Consider the following 17021-nt stretch of genomic DNA (forward strand, 5'->3'; position numbering starts at 1 on the left):
ACTTTAGCCTTTTAAATTCATCTGAGAGCAATGATGACGAAGAGGCTGATCAAGTAGCAAACACGTGAGAAACAATGTAGAGGTTCCATCATCGGGTTTCGATCTTGATCTTACATTGCAACAGGAGTTAGAGTTAACTATATCGTCAGCATGTAATGTATTTACTTTGTCCGTCGCCATCTCGAGCTAATACACTCGAGTCCATTATTAAAATAGAAAAAATGACTCTCTATGAATCTGGGGAGTCAACGGGAAAATATCATACATTTACATATAAACCCTAAAAAGGAATACCGTCGACGTATGGAAGCCGAAAGGGCATTTTCTGCTGCTGGCTATATTGTGTCTAAAATACGCAGGAGTTTGGCAGATGACAGTTTAGATTTAGATATTGACTCGTATGAATAAAAATGAGAATGTAGTTTATACTCCAAATTTTGGAGTACCTACATACTCCACGCGGTAGTATCTGCTCTCATGTACGGTGAGTAGAAACTCATCACATCAACATATTTTTATTCATATGAAATGTAGTATAAACTTATACTTTATGCTCATACTCATGAGAACGTACTCGGAGTTTATACTCCGTTTTTATTCATACTATCCAATATGTTGTGTTTCCTTTGCAAACATTTTGAATTGAAAGCTTTAGCTAAATAATAGTAACTTATAGCTAAGTAATACATATAGCAACTAAATTAGTAAACTATAATAATTTTCAGTTGAAAATGGGTTTTTTTGGTTGATTTTTTAAATTTCGTTGGTGTATTTTTTGAAGAAGATAGATTTTTTGTTTTTTCAGTATTTGTTACTGTTTTGTGTGAAGAAAAAACAGTTTTGATCTCATACTAATAATAATACTTAAATAAATGTGGAGTTAGTTGATTAACTTATTGTTTTATTTGCCTTATATGACTATTTTCAATATGCGGGATCCCGCAAATACCGAGATCCCGCGGGATTGAAAATTTGTAGTCCCGCAAATACCGAGATTGAACTCAGGCTGCGGGATTGGAAGCCCTAGTTTGAATACTTTATAAATTAAACAAACGTGATCCAGTGTTACTGCCTTTTTCACGTTAAAATGGCACATGTAAGTTAAAATACAACTTTTTTCAATGGAGTATTAGCCAAACTATTGAGAATTCAACTATGTCGTTTATATTGGCGTATGCGCATTTTTTTGCTGAATTCGCCTGTGTTGAAATCTGAGAAAGGTCTAACTTGAGTTACAACCTTGTTCGATGGGGGTGTCGAAATATTGACTTTGAACATAGTTTCTATCCTTGTGAGATCGGTACTCTACTCACTTGTGGAACCGCAGACGTTCGGATACAATTAGCGTCTCTTTGTAAAGACAATGAAGACGACTTTACCAAGCAACAAGGGAGTTACTCAACACACAAACTACACATACACTACACACTATCTGATTGTAAAATAAACCGTACCATGCCGACAGTGCCGGTTTAACCTAACTTCGGGCCCTGGGCGTTGGAGGTTTAGGGGCCCCCTTCATTGCTATTCGTTGTCAGTTTTTTAACAAGAAAACACGTGCATTAACTATAAAGGTTTATTGTAAAATCCATAAAATATTGTTTTAAACAAGCAAGAAGAATAGCAAACGTAAAAAATACATTTAAAAACATAAATAAAAAACAGAAAGTGCCACAAAACAACACATGACAAGCAAAAAAACATATAGTCCTGTCGCCAGGGGGGGTACAACGGCCTCCTGTATTCAGATGGACTTACCCAAGTTTTTTTTATGTATTTTGACCTGTAGAACACGATTTTTTTGGGTAACAGTTGATCCGGATGTCGATAAGATTGTTATAAACCAAGAAGTTGAGGAATCACATAACAGCGATTTCTCGCAAAACAAAACATTTTTTTGTATTTTTTGGGCCATTTTAACCAAAAAATGTTCCTACAAATTTTTTCGCAGAATGCATAGTTTTCGAGATAAACGAGGTTGAACTTTCAAAAAATCGAAAAATTAGAATTTTTGAACCCGAAAAACTTTTGATTAAAAAATAAAATAGCAATTCTGCTTACCGCATTTGAAAGTTCAAGTCAAATTATATCGGTTTTAATTATTTGTATTGCCAAAAATGTATTATTTTATTGTTAAAACAAAGCTATAAACACCTAGTGCTTGAGTGATGTTTCAATGATTTCTCATTTAAAATCGAACGAGTACGTAGAGGAGGTAAAAGTGCAAGCGGGGCTATTTCTAAGTAGCATGCAATAAAACGCATGTATTAGGCACGGGAAACAGTATGTGTTTATAGCTTTTTTTAACAATCAAAAAATAAATTTGTAGCAATACAAATATTCAAAACAGATATAATTTGACTTAAACTTTTAAAGGCTGTAAGCAGAATTGCTATTTTATTTTTTATTCAAACGTTATTCGGGTTCAAAAATTGCAATTTTTCCATTTTTTGAAAGCTCCACCGCGTTTATCTCGAAAACTATGCATCCTACGAAAAAACTTGTAGGAACATTTTTTGGTTAGAATGACCCAAAAAATACAAAAAAATGTTTTGTTTTGCGAGAAATCGCTGTTATGTAATTCCTCAACTTCTTTGTTTATAACAATCTTATCGACATCCGGATCAACTGTTACCCAAAAAATTCGTGTTCTACGGGTCAAAATACATAAAAAAAACTTGGGTAAGTCCATCTGAATTAAGAAGGCCGTTGTACCCCCCCTGGCGACAGGACTAATATTCTAAAAATACATAAAGACAAAAATTAGATCACTTTTTTTCTTGACTTGGCATTCGCAAACTGCCATATAATATTATCACAATTCAGTTTCTCCAGTTCTTCATTCTCTACATACAATAGTGATAATGCGTCTAGGTTTTCTTGACCCAAATTTGACCTTAAATATGTTTTTATTCTTTTTAAAGCCGAAAAAGACCACTCGCCTGACGCATTAGAAATTGGTATCGTCAAATAAATTTAAACAGGCAGTAAAGTTAAAATATTGGGAAAAGTTGCTTTTACATCCTGGAAGAATCAAATTTTGCATAAATTGTATGATGTTTGTTCAAATTTTGGCATAACGTTACAAAATGGGTAATTTCATTATACAAGTTCTCTTTGGTTTCATCAACATCGTTTTTGCATAAATTATTAACTATTGGCGTCTTGACTTCTTCTTTATCCTAGATTTAAAAAACATCTAAAAGCTGATGTTACATCCTTGTAGCATTCAATTCGCGATTCTGAAAACAGCGACTAATTTTCTAGATTCTAGATTTTCTGCGACAGCGATTTTTTGTCGCTGCGACTACAAATCGCAAGTGGAGTGCTAGCTTTAGAGGACACTGTATAATGCCAAATTGCAATTTTTGTAATCGCTTTACTTTTGAATGTTTGAAACAGTGTGTATCTTTATCTATAAATTAGATTTATGTATATTTATTTTTGTCTTTCGTTTAACTATTTTAAAAGGACTTATTTTGTTCCTATTTTAAAAGAACTTATTTTAAAGCCGAAAAGTGAGATAAATTATTATTTAAGCCCCACAATTCAAAATGAAATTATTAGAAACTAAAAAACTTCGTTTGTGCGATTATTTTGGATACAATTCGAGACATGGCAATTGATTAATAACCTACACAGTTTTTAACCACTACCTGGGTAGTTTTTAATCAATGGCATGCCGAATCTAACAACTTTCTGTAGTTTTTGGAAAAGGGCCTCGCCACAAACACTGACACGGGGCCTCTGTGGGGCTTGCCTATGGGACTGTGTATAGGCGTGAAGAGATGTAACAATAGAACAAAGGCGTTTGCAGTGTATTGGCGTATCTGCGTATGAGATTTTTTCGGAGAATATGTAAATTATTTAGAGACTTTATTTTTTTATGATTAAAAGGAACGGGCCCCTGGGCGCCCGCCCCAAGCGCCCAGTGGATAAACCGGCACTGCATGCCGAGGGCGATGGCCATTAGTTGTCAAGGCATTGCTAAATAACAAAAAATTATTGACTTACAGCTATATTTACAAATTGTGAATTTCCAGAACAAAATAAAGGTTTTGTAGGAAAACCTAGAACGTGTATCTTTATATAAATTTTTGTAGTTTGGTAAAAAATGCCATTTTCTTCAGAATAGAAAGATTATAATCAGAGATACGAAAAAATATTTAAATATAAAATTGTAGCTTATTTAATTCCCAAGAACTTGGTTTACAAATTTTTTTTCTACGGCAAAAATTGCGTGAGTTATTGACAATTAAAACTTGTGAAAAAAGCCAAAAACCACCTTTACCAACCATTTCAAAGTCACCTCTTTTTGCGACTGAGGATTTTAAAAGGATTTAATATTAACAGCCTTATATATCTTGTAAAGACCTACAAAATTCTTTTTTACGAAACTTTCTAGGATAAAAAATAAAAAGTTGCGGTTAAAAAATCAATATATTTTTTTGAAAAAAAAAGAAATCCAATTGGAAGCATAATAATGTAAGTTAGTGGTGTTTTTAGTCACTAGCCTTATTCATTCTTCTTTATTTATGTATTACATATTAATAGATTCCAGAAGTTTGACTGGCTTAGAATGATTAGTTTTTAAAAAACTGGTGTTAAAAGCGAATAACGATTTTTTGTAGTTTGGTAAAATATGCCATTTTCTTCAGAATAGAGAGATTAGCATCAGAGATACGAAAAAATATTTAAATATGAAATTGTAGGTTATTTAATTCCCAAGAACTTGGTTTGAAAAAATTTTTTCTACGGCAAAAATTGAGTGAATCATAAATGAGTATAATATCGAAAAACATTGATTTTTTCGATATAAAACTAACACTTTCGATAACGAATAAATCGAAAACTATTAATTTTATCAAAAAAATGCATAGAACATTTTTTGCTTAAAATGAATGTTTTATCAACTTTAGCGGTCAAAATATAATAAAAAATTTCCACCCGCAAGATGGGGTGGCAACCATCTACATGGTAAAAGCGCCTTTCGGCATCATATAGATTTTGATCCTTGGACTATCCACTACTTATTCTAAAATTTTCGAGCAAATCGATCCATTCTGTAAAAATTGCGAGGTAAAAAGCTTCGTTTCCTGGACTATAAGGCAACTCTGCACAGCTCCTTGGTACATTTCCAACAATACTATACGTAGGGATCTTCAAGTTCAAACTGTCCAAGAAGAAATTATTTCTTTGTGCTTCAAGTACTACAAGAGACTGCAGAATCATCCAAACATATTGATCACCAATATTCTGGCACACCTACAGAACAGAAGACTAAAAAGAGCAGACACTCTTGACCTCAACACTAGAAACTATACTAAAACACAAAATTAATACACTTATTATTATTGTACTCTTTTAGGTAATCACCTTAGGCTGACAAAGACAACAAAATCGTCAGAAATCAAATTGACTACATCCTAATAAAGCACAGATATCGAAACTCAATTCAGGCAGTAAAGGTATATCCAGGAGCGGACGTATCTTTTGATCACAGTCTTCTTATTGCTAGGTTTCAACTCCCAACTAAAAAAGACGCAAAAAAGCCGCAACAACAATAAACTTAACATACAGAAACTAAAGTCAAAAGAAAATCTGAAACACGAAATCAACACAAATCTAGACAGAAACCCAGGAAATAATTGCATCGTAGACGTAGAACAGCAGTGGCAATTCTTCTTCTTCTTCTTCTTTCTCGAAACTCCTTATGCTCCTTAGAGGCGTCGGAGGTTTTATTCATCTTCTATCCATCTCTTCCATTTCTTGCGGTCCTTTGCTAACTCTTTCATTTGTTGATGTGTTTTTCCTTTTTCCTGTCCAATTTCTATAATCTGATCGATCCATCCCTTCCTTGGCCTCCCTTTCCTTCTTTTACCATATCTTTTTGATTCCATCACCTGCTTTGGTAGTCTTCCCTGGTCCATTCTGTTAATGTGTCCATACCATTTTAATTTTCTTTTTTGTATCTTGGTTATTATCGATTCCTGTTTCAGTTTTTGTCTAATATCTTCATTTCTTATTCTGTCCAATTTCGTTTTTCCTGCTATTTTTCTTAGCTGCTTCATCTCCGCTGCGTTTATTGTACTGTCTATTTTTGCATTGTTTACCCATGTCTCACTTGCATATATTAAAGTTGGCACAGAGATTGCGTTGTATACCTTCAGTTTTATTTCTTTATCTATTTCTTCCTTTCCAAATATTGTTTTATTTAGTGCATAGTAGATCTTATTTGCTTTTTTCGCTCTGTATGAGATTTCTTGATCTATCTTTCCATCCTCTGATATTATTACTCCAAGGTATTCAAATGTCGAGACTGTTTCTATTATTTCGTTTTTGCACCTAAATATCGTTTGGTTTATTTCTTCCCTTTTCTTTTGGGTTACTATCATGGTCTTCGTTTTCTTTACATTTACCTCCATTTTCAAATTTTCTATTTCCTCCACCCATATATTGATTAGATTTTGCATTTTCTCTTTATTTTCTGCTATTATTACTAAGTCATCTGCATATAGTAATCCCTCCATTCTCACTGGTACTAAATTCCTGTACCCTATTATTGACTGTAATTGCCTTGACCTTCTTTTAGCGCTCTTCATTACTCTATCCATTACTAATATCAACAAAACTGGGCTGAGACTGTCCCCCTGTTTTATTCCTCTCCTTAGGTTTATTTTTGGCGATCTGTTTCCATTTATTTGTACTTTAGCAAGTACGTTTCTATACGTACTTTTTACCACGCTTACTATCTTTTGCGGGATTTGCAGATCTTCCATTACTGACCATATTACTTCTCTATTTATAGAATCAAAAGCAGCTTTAATATCTATAAACGTAATATATAAGTCTTCTCCTATTTCGTTTTTCCTTTATATTTCTCAGTATGTATATATTATCTGTTGTTCCTCTTTCCTTCCTAAATGCCGCTTGTTCTTCTTCTAGTTTTCCTTCCAGTCCTTTCCTGAGCTTCCTTTCTATTATCCCGGTGTAGACTTTATATGCCACTGATGATAAGCATATAGCCCTATAGTTATCACATTCCGCTTCATCTCCTTTCTTGTGTATTGATATCAATAAATTTTCTTCCCAGTCTTCCGGTATCTTTTCTGTTCTCCATGCTTCCCTCATTATTTCCAGAAGTCAAAGCTTGCCTCGTTTTCCCACGTACTTCATCATCTCCGGATCTATGTCATCGGCACCTCCCGCTGTTCCAATCTTTATTCTTGCCAATCCTTCTTCAATATTTTTGATATGAATTTCGTCTACTCGATTGTCTCTATCCACTTCTCTTGCCTGCTGTCCTCTCTCCTCATCTTGTTGGTTACTTGCCTCGAATTTTTCTTTATAGTGCTTATTCCATATGGTTAGTATGTCTTGTATGTTTGCTTTCAATTCATTTCGCTCATTTCTAATTCCTCTTATTTGTTTCCTTTTTGTTCCTTTCATGCTTCTTATTTTATTCCAAAACTGTTTATTGTTATTCCCAAAACCTTCGTTCAATTCTTCACCGAATTCCTTCCAGCTCTTCTTCTTCGCATCTTTTACTAGTTCTTTCACTATATTTCTCTGTCTTCTGTATTCGTCTCTGTCTTGCTCTTCATTTGTGTTTATGTATCGCTTCCACATTTCTTTCTTCCTTTTTACAGCTTGTTTTATCTCCTTATTCCACCATCCAGTTCTTTTATTCTTCTTACCATTCTTTCTTATTCCACATACTTGTTTCGCAGTGTTCCATAACGTGTCTCTCAATTTTTTCCATCTCTCTTCCATATTCCATATTTCCTCATTGTTTTCATACTGTTCCAGTAAAGTCAAAAGAAACAAAAGAAAATCTGAAACACGAAATCAACACAGGAAATAATTGCATCGTAGACGTAGAACAGCAGTGGCAATTCTTCAAAACCTCTAAGAAAGCCTAAGAAAGAAGAATGGATGACGGAGGAAATTGTAGAGTTGATGAATGAAACCAGAAAAAACAAAACCATCAATAAGACCCGCTATAAACAGCTTCAAAACCAAATAAGAAGAAAAATTAGGGAGGCTAAAGAACCCTACTTCTCTGAAAAATGTAAAGAAATATAAGAACTGCAAAACAGATATGACAACTTCAACCTACATAAAAAAGTCAAGGAACTAGCCGGAATAGGAAATAAAAGAACTTCAAATATATTGCTCGACAAAAATGGAAATATTATAATGGAGACAGAACGAAAACTAGGACGATGAAAAGAGTACACCGAGGAACTATTTCATGACCAGAGAAAAGCTAGTACATACATCCGTAGATAGCCAAACCGGAGATGTGGGCCCAGAGATAACCAAATCAGAGGTTAGTCAGGCAATAAACTCTATGAAAACCAATAAATCTGCTAGTCCAGATGAATTACCTAGCGAGCTGATAAAGTTGGTCATCGAGAAAAACCTGGACATAATAGTAGAACTGTTCAACGCTATCTATACTACGGGAATCATCCCTAGAGAAATGTTAACATCAGCATTTGTGTGTTTGCCAAAGAAAGTGAATGCCAAAGAATGCAGTGACTACCGAACCATAAGCTTAATGTCACATACCTTGAAAATGCTGCTGAAAATTATCCACGCCAGAATACTGTGACATTATTTTTAATATGCTGCTCACAACCTGGCCTATTTCTGATGGAATAATCTAGTCATCACGAGAGAATACGAGTCTTACCGCGGCATTCGAGACGACCGCTGCCGAAGTATATAAGAAGCGAAATTCCGTCTGGCAGTCCAGTCAGTGATCGACGCGTAATATTATTGTATTCGAATCGCGTGTATTTGAAATGTATTAGTTATCGGAATTATTATGTTTAGTTAGTAAAATCATAAATTTGAGTTTGTAAATAAATTAGATGTGTTAGTTTGAGTTATTTGTAACTATTAAATAAATAAGTGATGTAAAATAAAATAATAATAAGTAAGTCTTCCTTTATTTAAATTAAACTTGTGCCTAAAAACATAAATAATAAAATAGTAAAACACAGATTTATAACAATACACTCTACACTGGAGCTGGATATTAGTGACACTCAATATGGGTTCCGCAATGGTATGGGTACCAGAGAGGCATTATTCTCCTTCAACGTGCTGACACAGAGACGTTTGGATGTTAACCGTCCTCTTTACGTCTGTTTTACAGACTACAATAAAGCGTTTGAGAAAGTAAAACATGATCGACTCATGGAAATTCTGAAAACTAAAAACCTAGATGAAAGAGATTTAAGACTAATAACACACCTCTATTACAATCAGCGAGGAATAGTAAGAATTGAAAAAGAAACATCTGAAGAAATGGAAATAAAGAGAGGAGTCAGGCAAGGCTGCATACTATCACCTCTGTTATTTAACGCTTATTCTGAAGAGGTAATGCGAGAAACTCTGGAAGATGAAACAGTCGTCATAACAGTAAATGGAGTCTTAGTTAACAACATCAGATATGCAGATGATATAGTAATAATATCCGATAGTTTACAAGACCTGCAAAGACTTATGAGTAAAATAGTAAGGTGTAGTAGGGAGTACGGACTCTCTCTCAATATCAAAAAGATGAAGTTTATGAAAATTAATAAAAACGACCATAATAATAACGAAATTTTGATAGTAGAGGGCCAGCAGATTGAAAGAGTAAAAAAGTACACTTACTTAGGAACACTTATAACAGAAAATAATGACTACACTGCAGAAATCAAAGTCAGAATCGAAAAAGCACGTTCTAATTTTATGAAAATGAAAAAGGTCCTATGTAGCAAAGATTTAACATAAGCTCTTAAAGTATGCCTAACAAAATGCTACGTATACAGTGTACTATACTATGGAGTGGAATCATGGACGTTAAATGTAGATACAATGAGACGACTTAACGCCTTTGAAATGTGGACCCATAGAAGAATTATGAGGGTTTTTTTGGGTAGATAGAGTTACGAACAACGAAGTACTGAGAAGAATAGGTAAAGAGAAGGAAGTTGAACTTACAATTAAAGAGAGAAAACTACAGTATCTCGGACATGTGATGCGGTGCGAGAAGTATGGCATCCTCCGACTCATAATGCAAGGAAAGATAGATGGCAAAAGAAGCATCGGAAGACGACGAATTTCATGTCTGAAGAACCTGAGAGAATGGTTTGGATGCAGCTCAAAACAACTATTTAGAGCTACTGCCTCAAAAATTAAAATAGCTATGATGATTGCCAACCTCCGTAGCGGAGATGGCACCTGAAGAAGAAGAAGGTAATCACCACTGGGTGAATACTGCTGTGTTACTCTCTTAACACTCACATGTATTGTTTATTGTTTAGTCTAAAATAGATCCCAATAAACTGTATGTCAAAAAAATTCAGCAAACTTCAAAAATCTGTATGTATTTGCCATTAAAATAATATTGTCACCGTACCTTAAGTTCTCTATAGTCCTTCGGTTGATTGAAATTCCAGGTGGATCAAACTTTCTAGATCCTATTTCTTAGGAGGAGCAATCCCTTTTAATTTTGTTATCTTATATTTTCTTATATGTTATCTGTATTAACGATCCCTCACCATTTTTTCCTGTCTTTAGTTTTTTCCTGCCATTCTCTTACTCCTGGGTTTTGTAAGTCTTCTTCATTTTCTTACAGCAACTTTGCTCTTGGTCTCCCCACTTTCTTTCTTCCTTTTGGATTCCATTCTATCTTCGCATGTCACTCGCGGATAGCTTGTTCCATGGGTCCAGTCGTCAGCATATCCAAATTTGAGATTAGGTTGCAGGCACATTAACAATATTAGCACATTGTGAATAGCAAATAAAAAAGTTGAAACTATTGTTAAAATATTATTGGCCAAAAAAAGGCTATCAAGGAAAACGTAAAATTATTTTTGCCGATTATTATTAGATACTACAAAATACAATGTGGAATAAATTATACTTTTTAATTAAGATAATTTGATTTCGTTTCATTCTCATAGTCGTTAGTCATGTTATCAAAAAGGGAAGTATAGGTTATATATATTTATACTAAATTTACAACCAAGATGCAGTAGAAATAAACAAACCAAGACACGTTAAATGCTACTATGGTCTAAGAGCTAGCAACGTTTTCGAGCAACTATTTTAAGACAACTGATTATTTAATCTATTATTCCCTATGCATCCTAGAACACCTTACCGACCATCTGGCTACTGAGACAGGTTGCGTTCATTACTGCGCAGCGCACCTGTACAGGTAAATATATCGAATTTAAAATTATTTTAAGACGAAAAATTTTTTTGCCATTACTTGTTAAACATTCTTAGAAATATGAATTATAATTGCCAGACATTTCTGTGGTTGCTAAATACGTGCCAGACGCTATAGTCTAAATGGCTATCAACGTTTTCGAGCAACTATTTTAAGACAGCTGATTGTTTAATATATTATTTATTCCCTATGAATTCTCGAACAGCTTCCCGGCCATCTGGCTACTGAAACAGGTTGCGTTCATTACCGCGCAGCACACCTGTACAGGTAAATATATCGAATTTAAAATTATTTAAAGACGAAAATTTTTTTTGCCATTACTTTTTAAACATTATCAGAAACATGAATTACAATTGCCAGACATTTCTGTGGTTGCTAAATGCGCGCCAGACGCTATTTATTATAAATAATAATAGAAAAATTTAAATCATTTTAGTATGTCTGTAATTTTAATATTATATTATTAACACATAAATAAATGCAAAATTAATTTGCGAGACATTAACTCGGTTGCAGTCATCAGCCAGATAGATTTAAAATCGTATAAAATTTATATTTTCATCAAAACGTACGCTGGCTGTGTTAAGAAATAAGACAAACAAAAGATACAGGTAAATATATTTGAAATTATTTTAAGACGAAAAATTTTTTTGTCATTACTTTTGAAACATTATTAGAAACATGAATTATAATTGCCAGATATTTCTGTGGTTGCTAAATGTGCGCCAGACGCTATTTATTATAAATAATAATAGAAAAATTTAGATTATTTTAGTATGTCTGTAATTTTAATATTATATTATTAACACATAAATAAATGCAAAATTAATTTACCAGACATTAATTCGGTTGCATTCACCAGCCAGATGGATTTAAAATCATAAAAATAATGTGTATTTTCAGCAAAACGATCGCTGGTTGGGTTAAGAAATAAGACAAACAAAAGATACAGGTAAAAATATTTGAAATTAGTTTAAGACGAAAATTTTTTTTGCCATTACTTTTTAACATTATCAGAAACATTAATTACAATTGCCAGACATTTCTGTGGTTGCTAGATGTGCGCCAGACGCTATTTATTATAAATAATAATAGAAAAATTTAAATCATTTTAGTATGCCTGTAATTTTAATATTATATTATTAACACATAAATAAATGCAAAATTAATTTGCCATACATTAACTCGGTTGCAGTCAACAGCCAGATGGATTTAAAATCGTTTAAAATGATATATATTTTCAGCAAAACGTACACTGGCTATGTTAAGAAATAAGACAAACAAAAGATACAGGTAAATATATTTGAAATTAGTTTAAGAGGAAAATTTTTTTTGCCATTACTTTTTAAACATTATTAGAAACATGAATTATAATTGCCAGACATTTCTGTGGTTGCTAAATGAGCGCCAGACGCTATTTATTATAAATAATAATAGAAAAGTTTACGTAATTTTAGTATGTCTGTAATTTTAATATTATATTATTAACACATAAATAAATGCAAAATTAATTTACCAGACATTAACTCGGTTGCAGTCATCAGCCAAATCAAATTAAAGTTGTAGGGTATTCCAGTAATATATTAGTTATTACAGAAATATAGCGGTAGAGTAGACTGGCGGAAAGAGACAGGAATAAATCTACCTACGGTATTTAAAGAAATTTTTATTTATCTCAACCTAGCTAATAATGACAGAATTAACTATGTAAAATGTTAATAAATAGAAATTATTGTCGAAATTTTTAACAACATAATAAAAAGTATTATTTTTTATTCTGGGAATCATTTTTTTCATTTAAATTGTTTAAATTAATGTTTTCAAATTAAATAATCATAGAAAAAAGGATAAAATGAAATTGAAGTCTTATCAAAATTTATACTTGTATTTATGAATATGATGTATATTATATAATATAACTTGTGTCACTCACACTTGACAGCGAAGAACTTGATGTATGATGAAGATTTGACAAAACTGAATTAATGTCAGATATGTTACGATACTTAGCCATTAAGGCTGCAAAAGAATTGTAAGATTTCTTATGGTATCCATCAGTGGTATTCACTTGGTCCGGTAACTGTACGTACATTATTATGTTTTAAATTGTATTTAATACGCGCACTCAAAACAACAGTTTTTCATCCACAAAAGTTATTACATTCTCGTTTTTTTCCTTGCAAAACACACATTGCATTTTATTTGCCATTATATTGTATCACAATTACTTTTCACTAAATAGAAACTCGACAAGAATCGTTAACAAACTGTGAATTTATTGTGACTGACCATCTTAATAACATGTGCGGACAACATTCACCCCCGAAATTGTCGTATCTTTTGTTTGTCTAGCTTCTTAACCCAACCAGCGATCGTTTTGCTGAAAATATACCTTATTTTTATGATTTTAAATCCATCTGGCTGGTGAATGCAACCGAATTAATGGGTGCGTTCGGACGACCATAGCGGCTGGCGGTCAGCAGAAATCGGCTGAGTGGTTGTATCCAGCCGTGATAGGGAAAGCTTAGTAAATCTCTCAGCGGCTGGCTTCCAGCGGTGACGTCTGACAGCTACTGCTGGCTCAGCTGTCCAGCCGCTGTGGTCGTCCGAACGCACCCAATGACTGGCAAATTAATTTTGCATTTATTTATGTGTAAATAATATAATATTAAAATTTCAGACATACTAAAATGATTTAAACTTTTCAATTATTATTTATAAAAAATAGCATCTGGCGCATATTTAGCAACCATAGAAATGCCTGGCAATTATAATTCATATTTCTAATAATGTTTAAAAAGTAATGGCAAAAAAATTTTTCGTCTTAAAATAATTTTAAATTCGATATATTTACCTGAACAGGTGCGCTGAGCAGTAATGAACGCATCCTGTCTCAGTAGCCAGATGGCCGGTAAAGTGTTCAAGGAAGCATAGGGAATAATATATTAAAAAACCAAGTGTCTTAAAATCACTGTTTTCCCGACGTTGCTAGCTCTTGGTCCACTAGGAGCACTCCCGAATCATAATTTACAATGTTGCATGTTGCCAATACTAAAAGAAGTCAACGACAATAACATACCAACAATAGCTGAGTAAAGGAAGTCGACGAACAAATCATCGAAAATCTCGTACACAATACATATGCAACACACAATACACGAACATACAGACATGGACAAAAATAAAAATTTAATTTCACATCTACAATACAGATTACACAAACAAATTAACACAAAATAACACACAAAAACAGTCAGAATTTGGTATTCCTGGGTAATAAAATCACCTTCAAAAAATTTCTTTCAACCACACATTGGTGTGGTCTATAAGATCTAGGCCAAGTATGTCAAATTTTTAAAAAGAAATACATAACCTAAAAGAAATAAAGCCGGTTATTTATAATCTTTCCAGAATTTTTTAGAATTGTCATTTTTGAGAACGATTTTTTTTTTGGCATTTAACTGCGCCAATTTAGCCAGTGACAACGATTTTCTGAGTGGAAGTCGAAACGTCAAACATTAGTTAATCAAAAATGTATCTAATTTTCATACACCCATAATGGTGGCTTAATCGCATATATTATGAATGATCCTTAAATTAGACATGCCGCAAGAAAACAGTTTCAACACCTTGTTAAACTTTTATTTGTCGTTTTTTTTTTCAAAATCATAATAGTTATTTATGAAACAGTTTGTGGAGTATGCTTTTTGCGAACGCACGCGATGTTTAGAGCACGAGCGACAACGGAGCGAGTGCTATACATCGCGTAAGTTCGCAAAAAGTACTTCACGCACAGTTTCATTCAATATTTTATCTACGATAAACAAATAAAAAAAAGAATGTGTGTACTTTGTACGCACGTAAGAAGTTATACTTTTATTATAATATAATTTCAACGAAATAAATATACCTACTTAACAGTTACAATACAAAAAATTAACAATAATTACCAAAAATGAACCAAAACTTAAACCAATGCCAAATATTAAAAAAAAAAGAAAAAAATATGAATCGTCCGGGATTTGAACCCGCAATCTCGCGATTTTTTTTATCTCTGGTCCAATGCTCTACCAACAAGGCCATCAAGCCGCATGCTACTTACCTTTCAGATATACATAATTATACATCACGGTGGCAAGTGAAATATAAAAATAGATGTTTTATCATTTTACGCCCAAGGAAGACAAATCCAAGTTTTATTATTAATATTAATGTTAATAAATGAAATATAAATATTTTGATGTTTCACAATTTGACAATTCACTTTTAACTGCAGTGTCTTAAAAATTTTAAAGCACTAGTGCCTTAAAGTAGCATTTTTAACGCTCCTATGGAGTCCTAAAAATGGCATTTTTAACACGTTTGTAGAAAAATATATTTAAAAACACTAATATATTCTTTCCACACCTTTTCTGGACTGATACATACATAAATTAAAACATTTTGAAGTATAACTTCAAAAATATAATATGAAAACTATTTAAAAAGGCAGTATAACTATTAACTAACCTTTGTTGTTTCTCTTCCCACAAATTTTAAAACGCAACAACCATACATAACCAAACCGTCAACCGTCCAAACCACAGCTGCGCTACAGCTGCCATATTGGATAATTTTTGACATGTCATTTGAACATCCAATCAGAACAAAGTTATAATGCGCATGCGCCGGGATCGTAGGTTTTAACATATAAAAATTCACCCTCATATCGCGCGTAAAGAAGTATAACTTCAAAAACTGTAACTCTTCTCCACTGGAATTCATTTATGTTCTACAATTTTTAAAACTTTGACATTTAAAAATTCTAACTTTTTTGTCAAAACTGTCAAAACTTTTGTTGTAATTTGTTGCTCACATGTCATCACCATGACAACACGAAAGTTAAGGATATTTGATTATATGAAAGTGTGTCAAAAACAGTGCGAAAAAGTAAATCCCATTTAAAATACATTGTTACTTCACACACACTTTAAACCCTTCACGCACTGCTATAGTCGGTTCGCTAAACTCAGACACAACTGGCTAGTGATTTTAGTGGGTATTTTTTTTTGTTTTTTGTCAATTTCGTCAAAATTGGCAAAATTACTAACTATTTAGTAGTTATTAACTTAGTTATTAACTCCACGAGGAAAAAAATTTCCTGTAGTTGGCTGTATACCATTACAAAAACATAAAATCCTTTATGAAAGGTATATTTGTTAAAATCCCTATACAGGGCTACATCAAAGACATAACTAGTTTTCAATCGGTTGACCGATCATCATCAGTGTAATCCTAAAATGTGTATATGTATAACCAGATAAGATGATGCAAAGTATTTAAAATGTTGACTAAGGTTATAAAAAGTTATAGGCTATACTCAGAATCTAACATGCTAACCACCAAAGTAAAAAATATTTGGGTATATACCCTTTATAATTAATCCGTCATAGGAACATATGAAAAAGATGTGGTTTTGAACATGGATGTATAAAATATCCAATGTTTCACGCTCGAGGTACCAATGAGCTCAAATTGACTAGTTCACATCATAACTATATGGAAGCAAGTGATTTTGATAGCGGAAATTCTGAATGATGACATGACAGGAATGACAGTTCCACAGGAAGTTATAATTTCCCTGTTGGTTTTGTGATATTTATTGTAAAGTTTGTTAACAACAAACATTTATTGTTAATAATTTAACTTACAATAAATATCACAAAACCAACAGGGAAATTATAACTTCCTGCGGAACTGTCATTCCTGTCATGTCATCACTCAGAATTTTCGCTATCAAAATCAA

The sequence above is a fragment of the Diabrotica virgifera genome, chromosome 6 (assembly GCF_917563875.1).
Source record: "Diabrotica virgifera virgifera chromosome 6, PGI_DIABVI_V3a".
NCBI lineage: Eukaryota > Metazoa > Arthropoda > Insecta > Coleoptera > Chrysomelidae > Diabrotica > Diabrotica virgifera.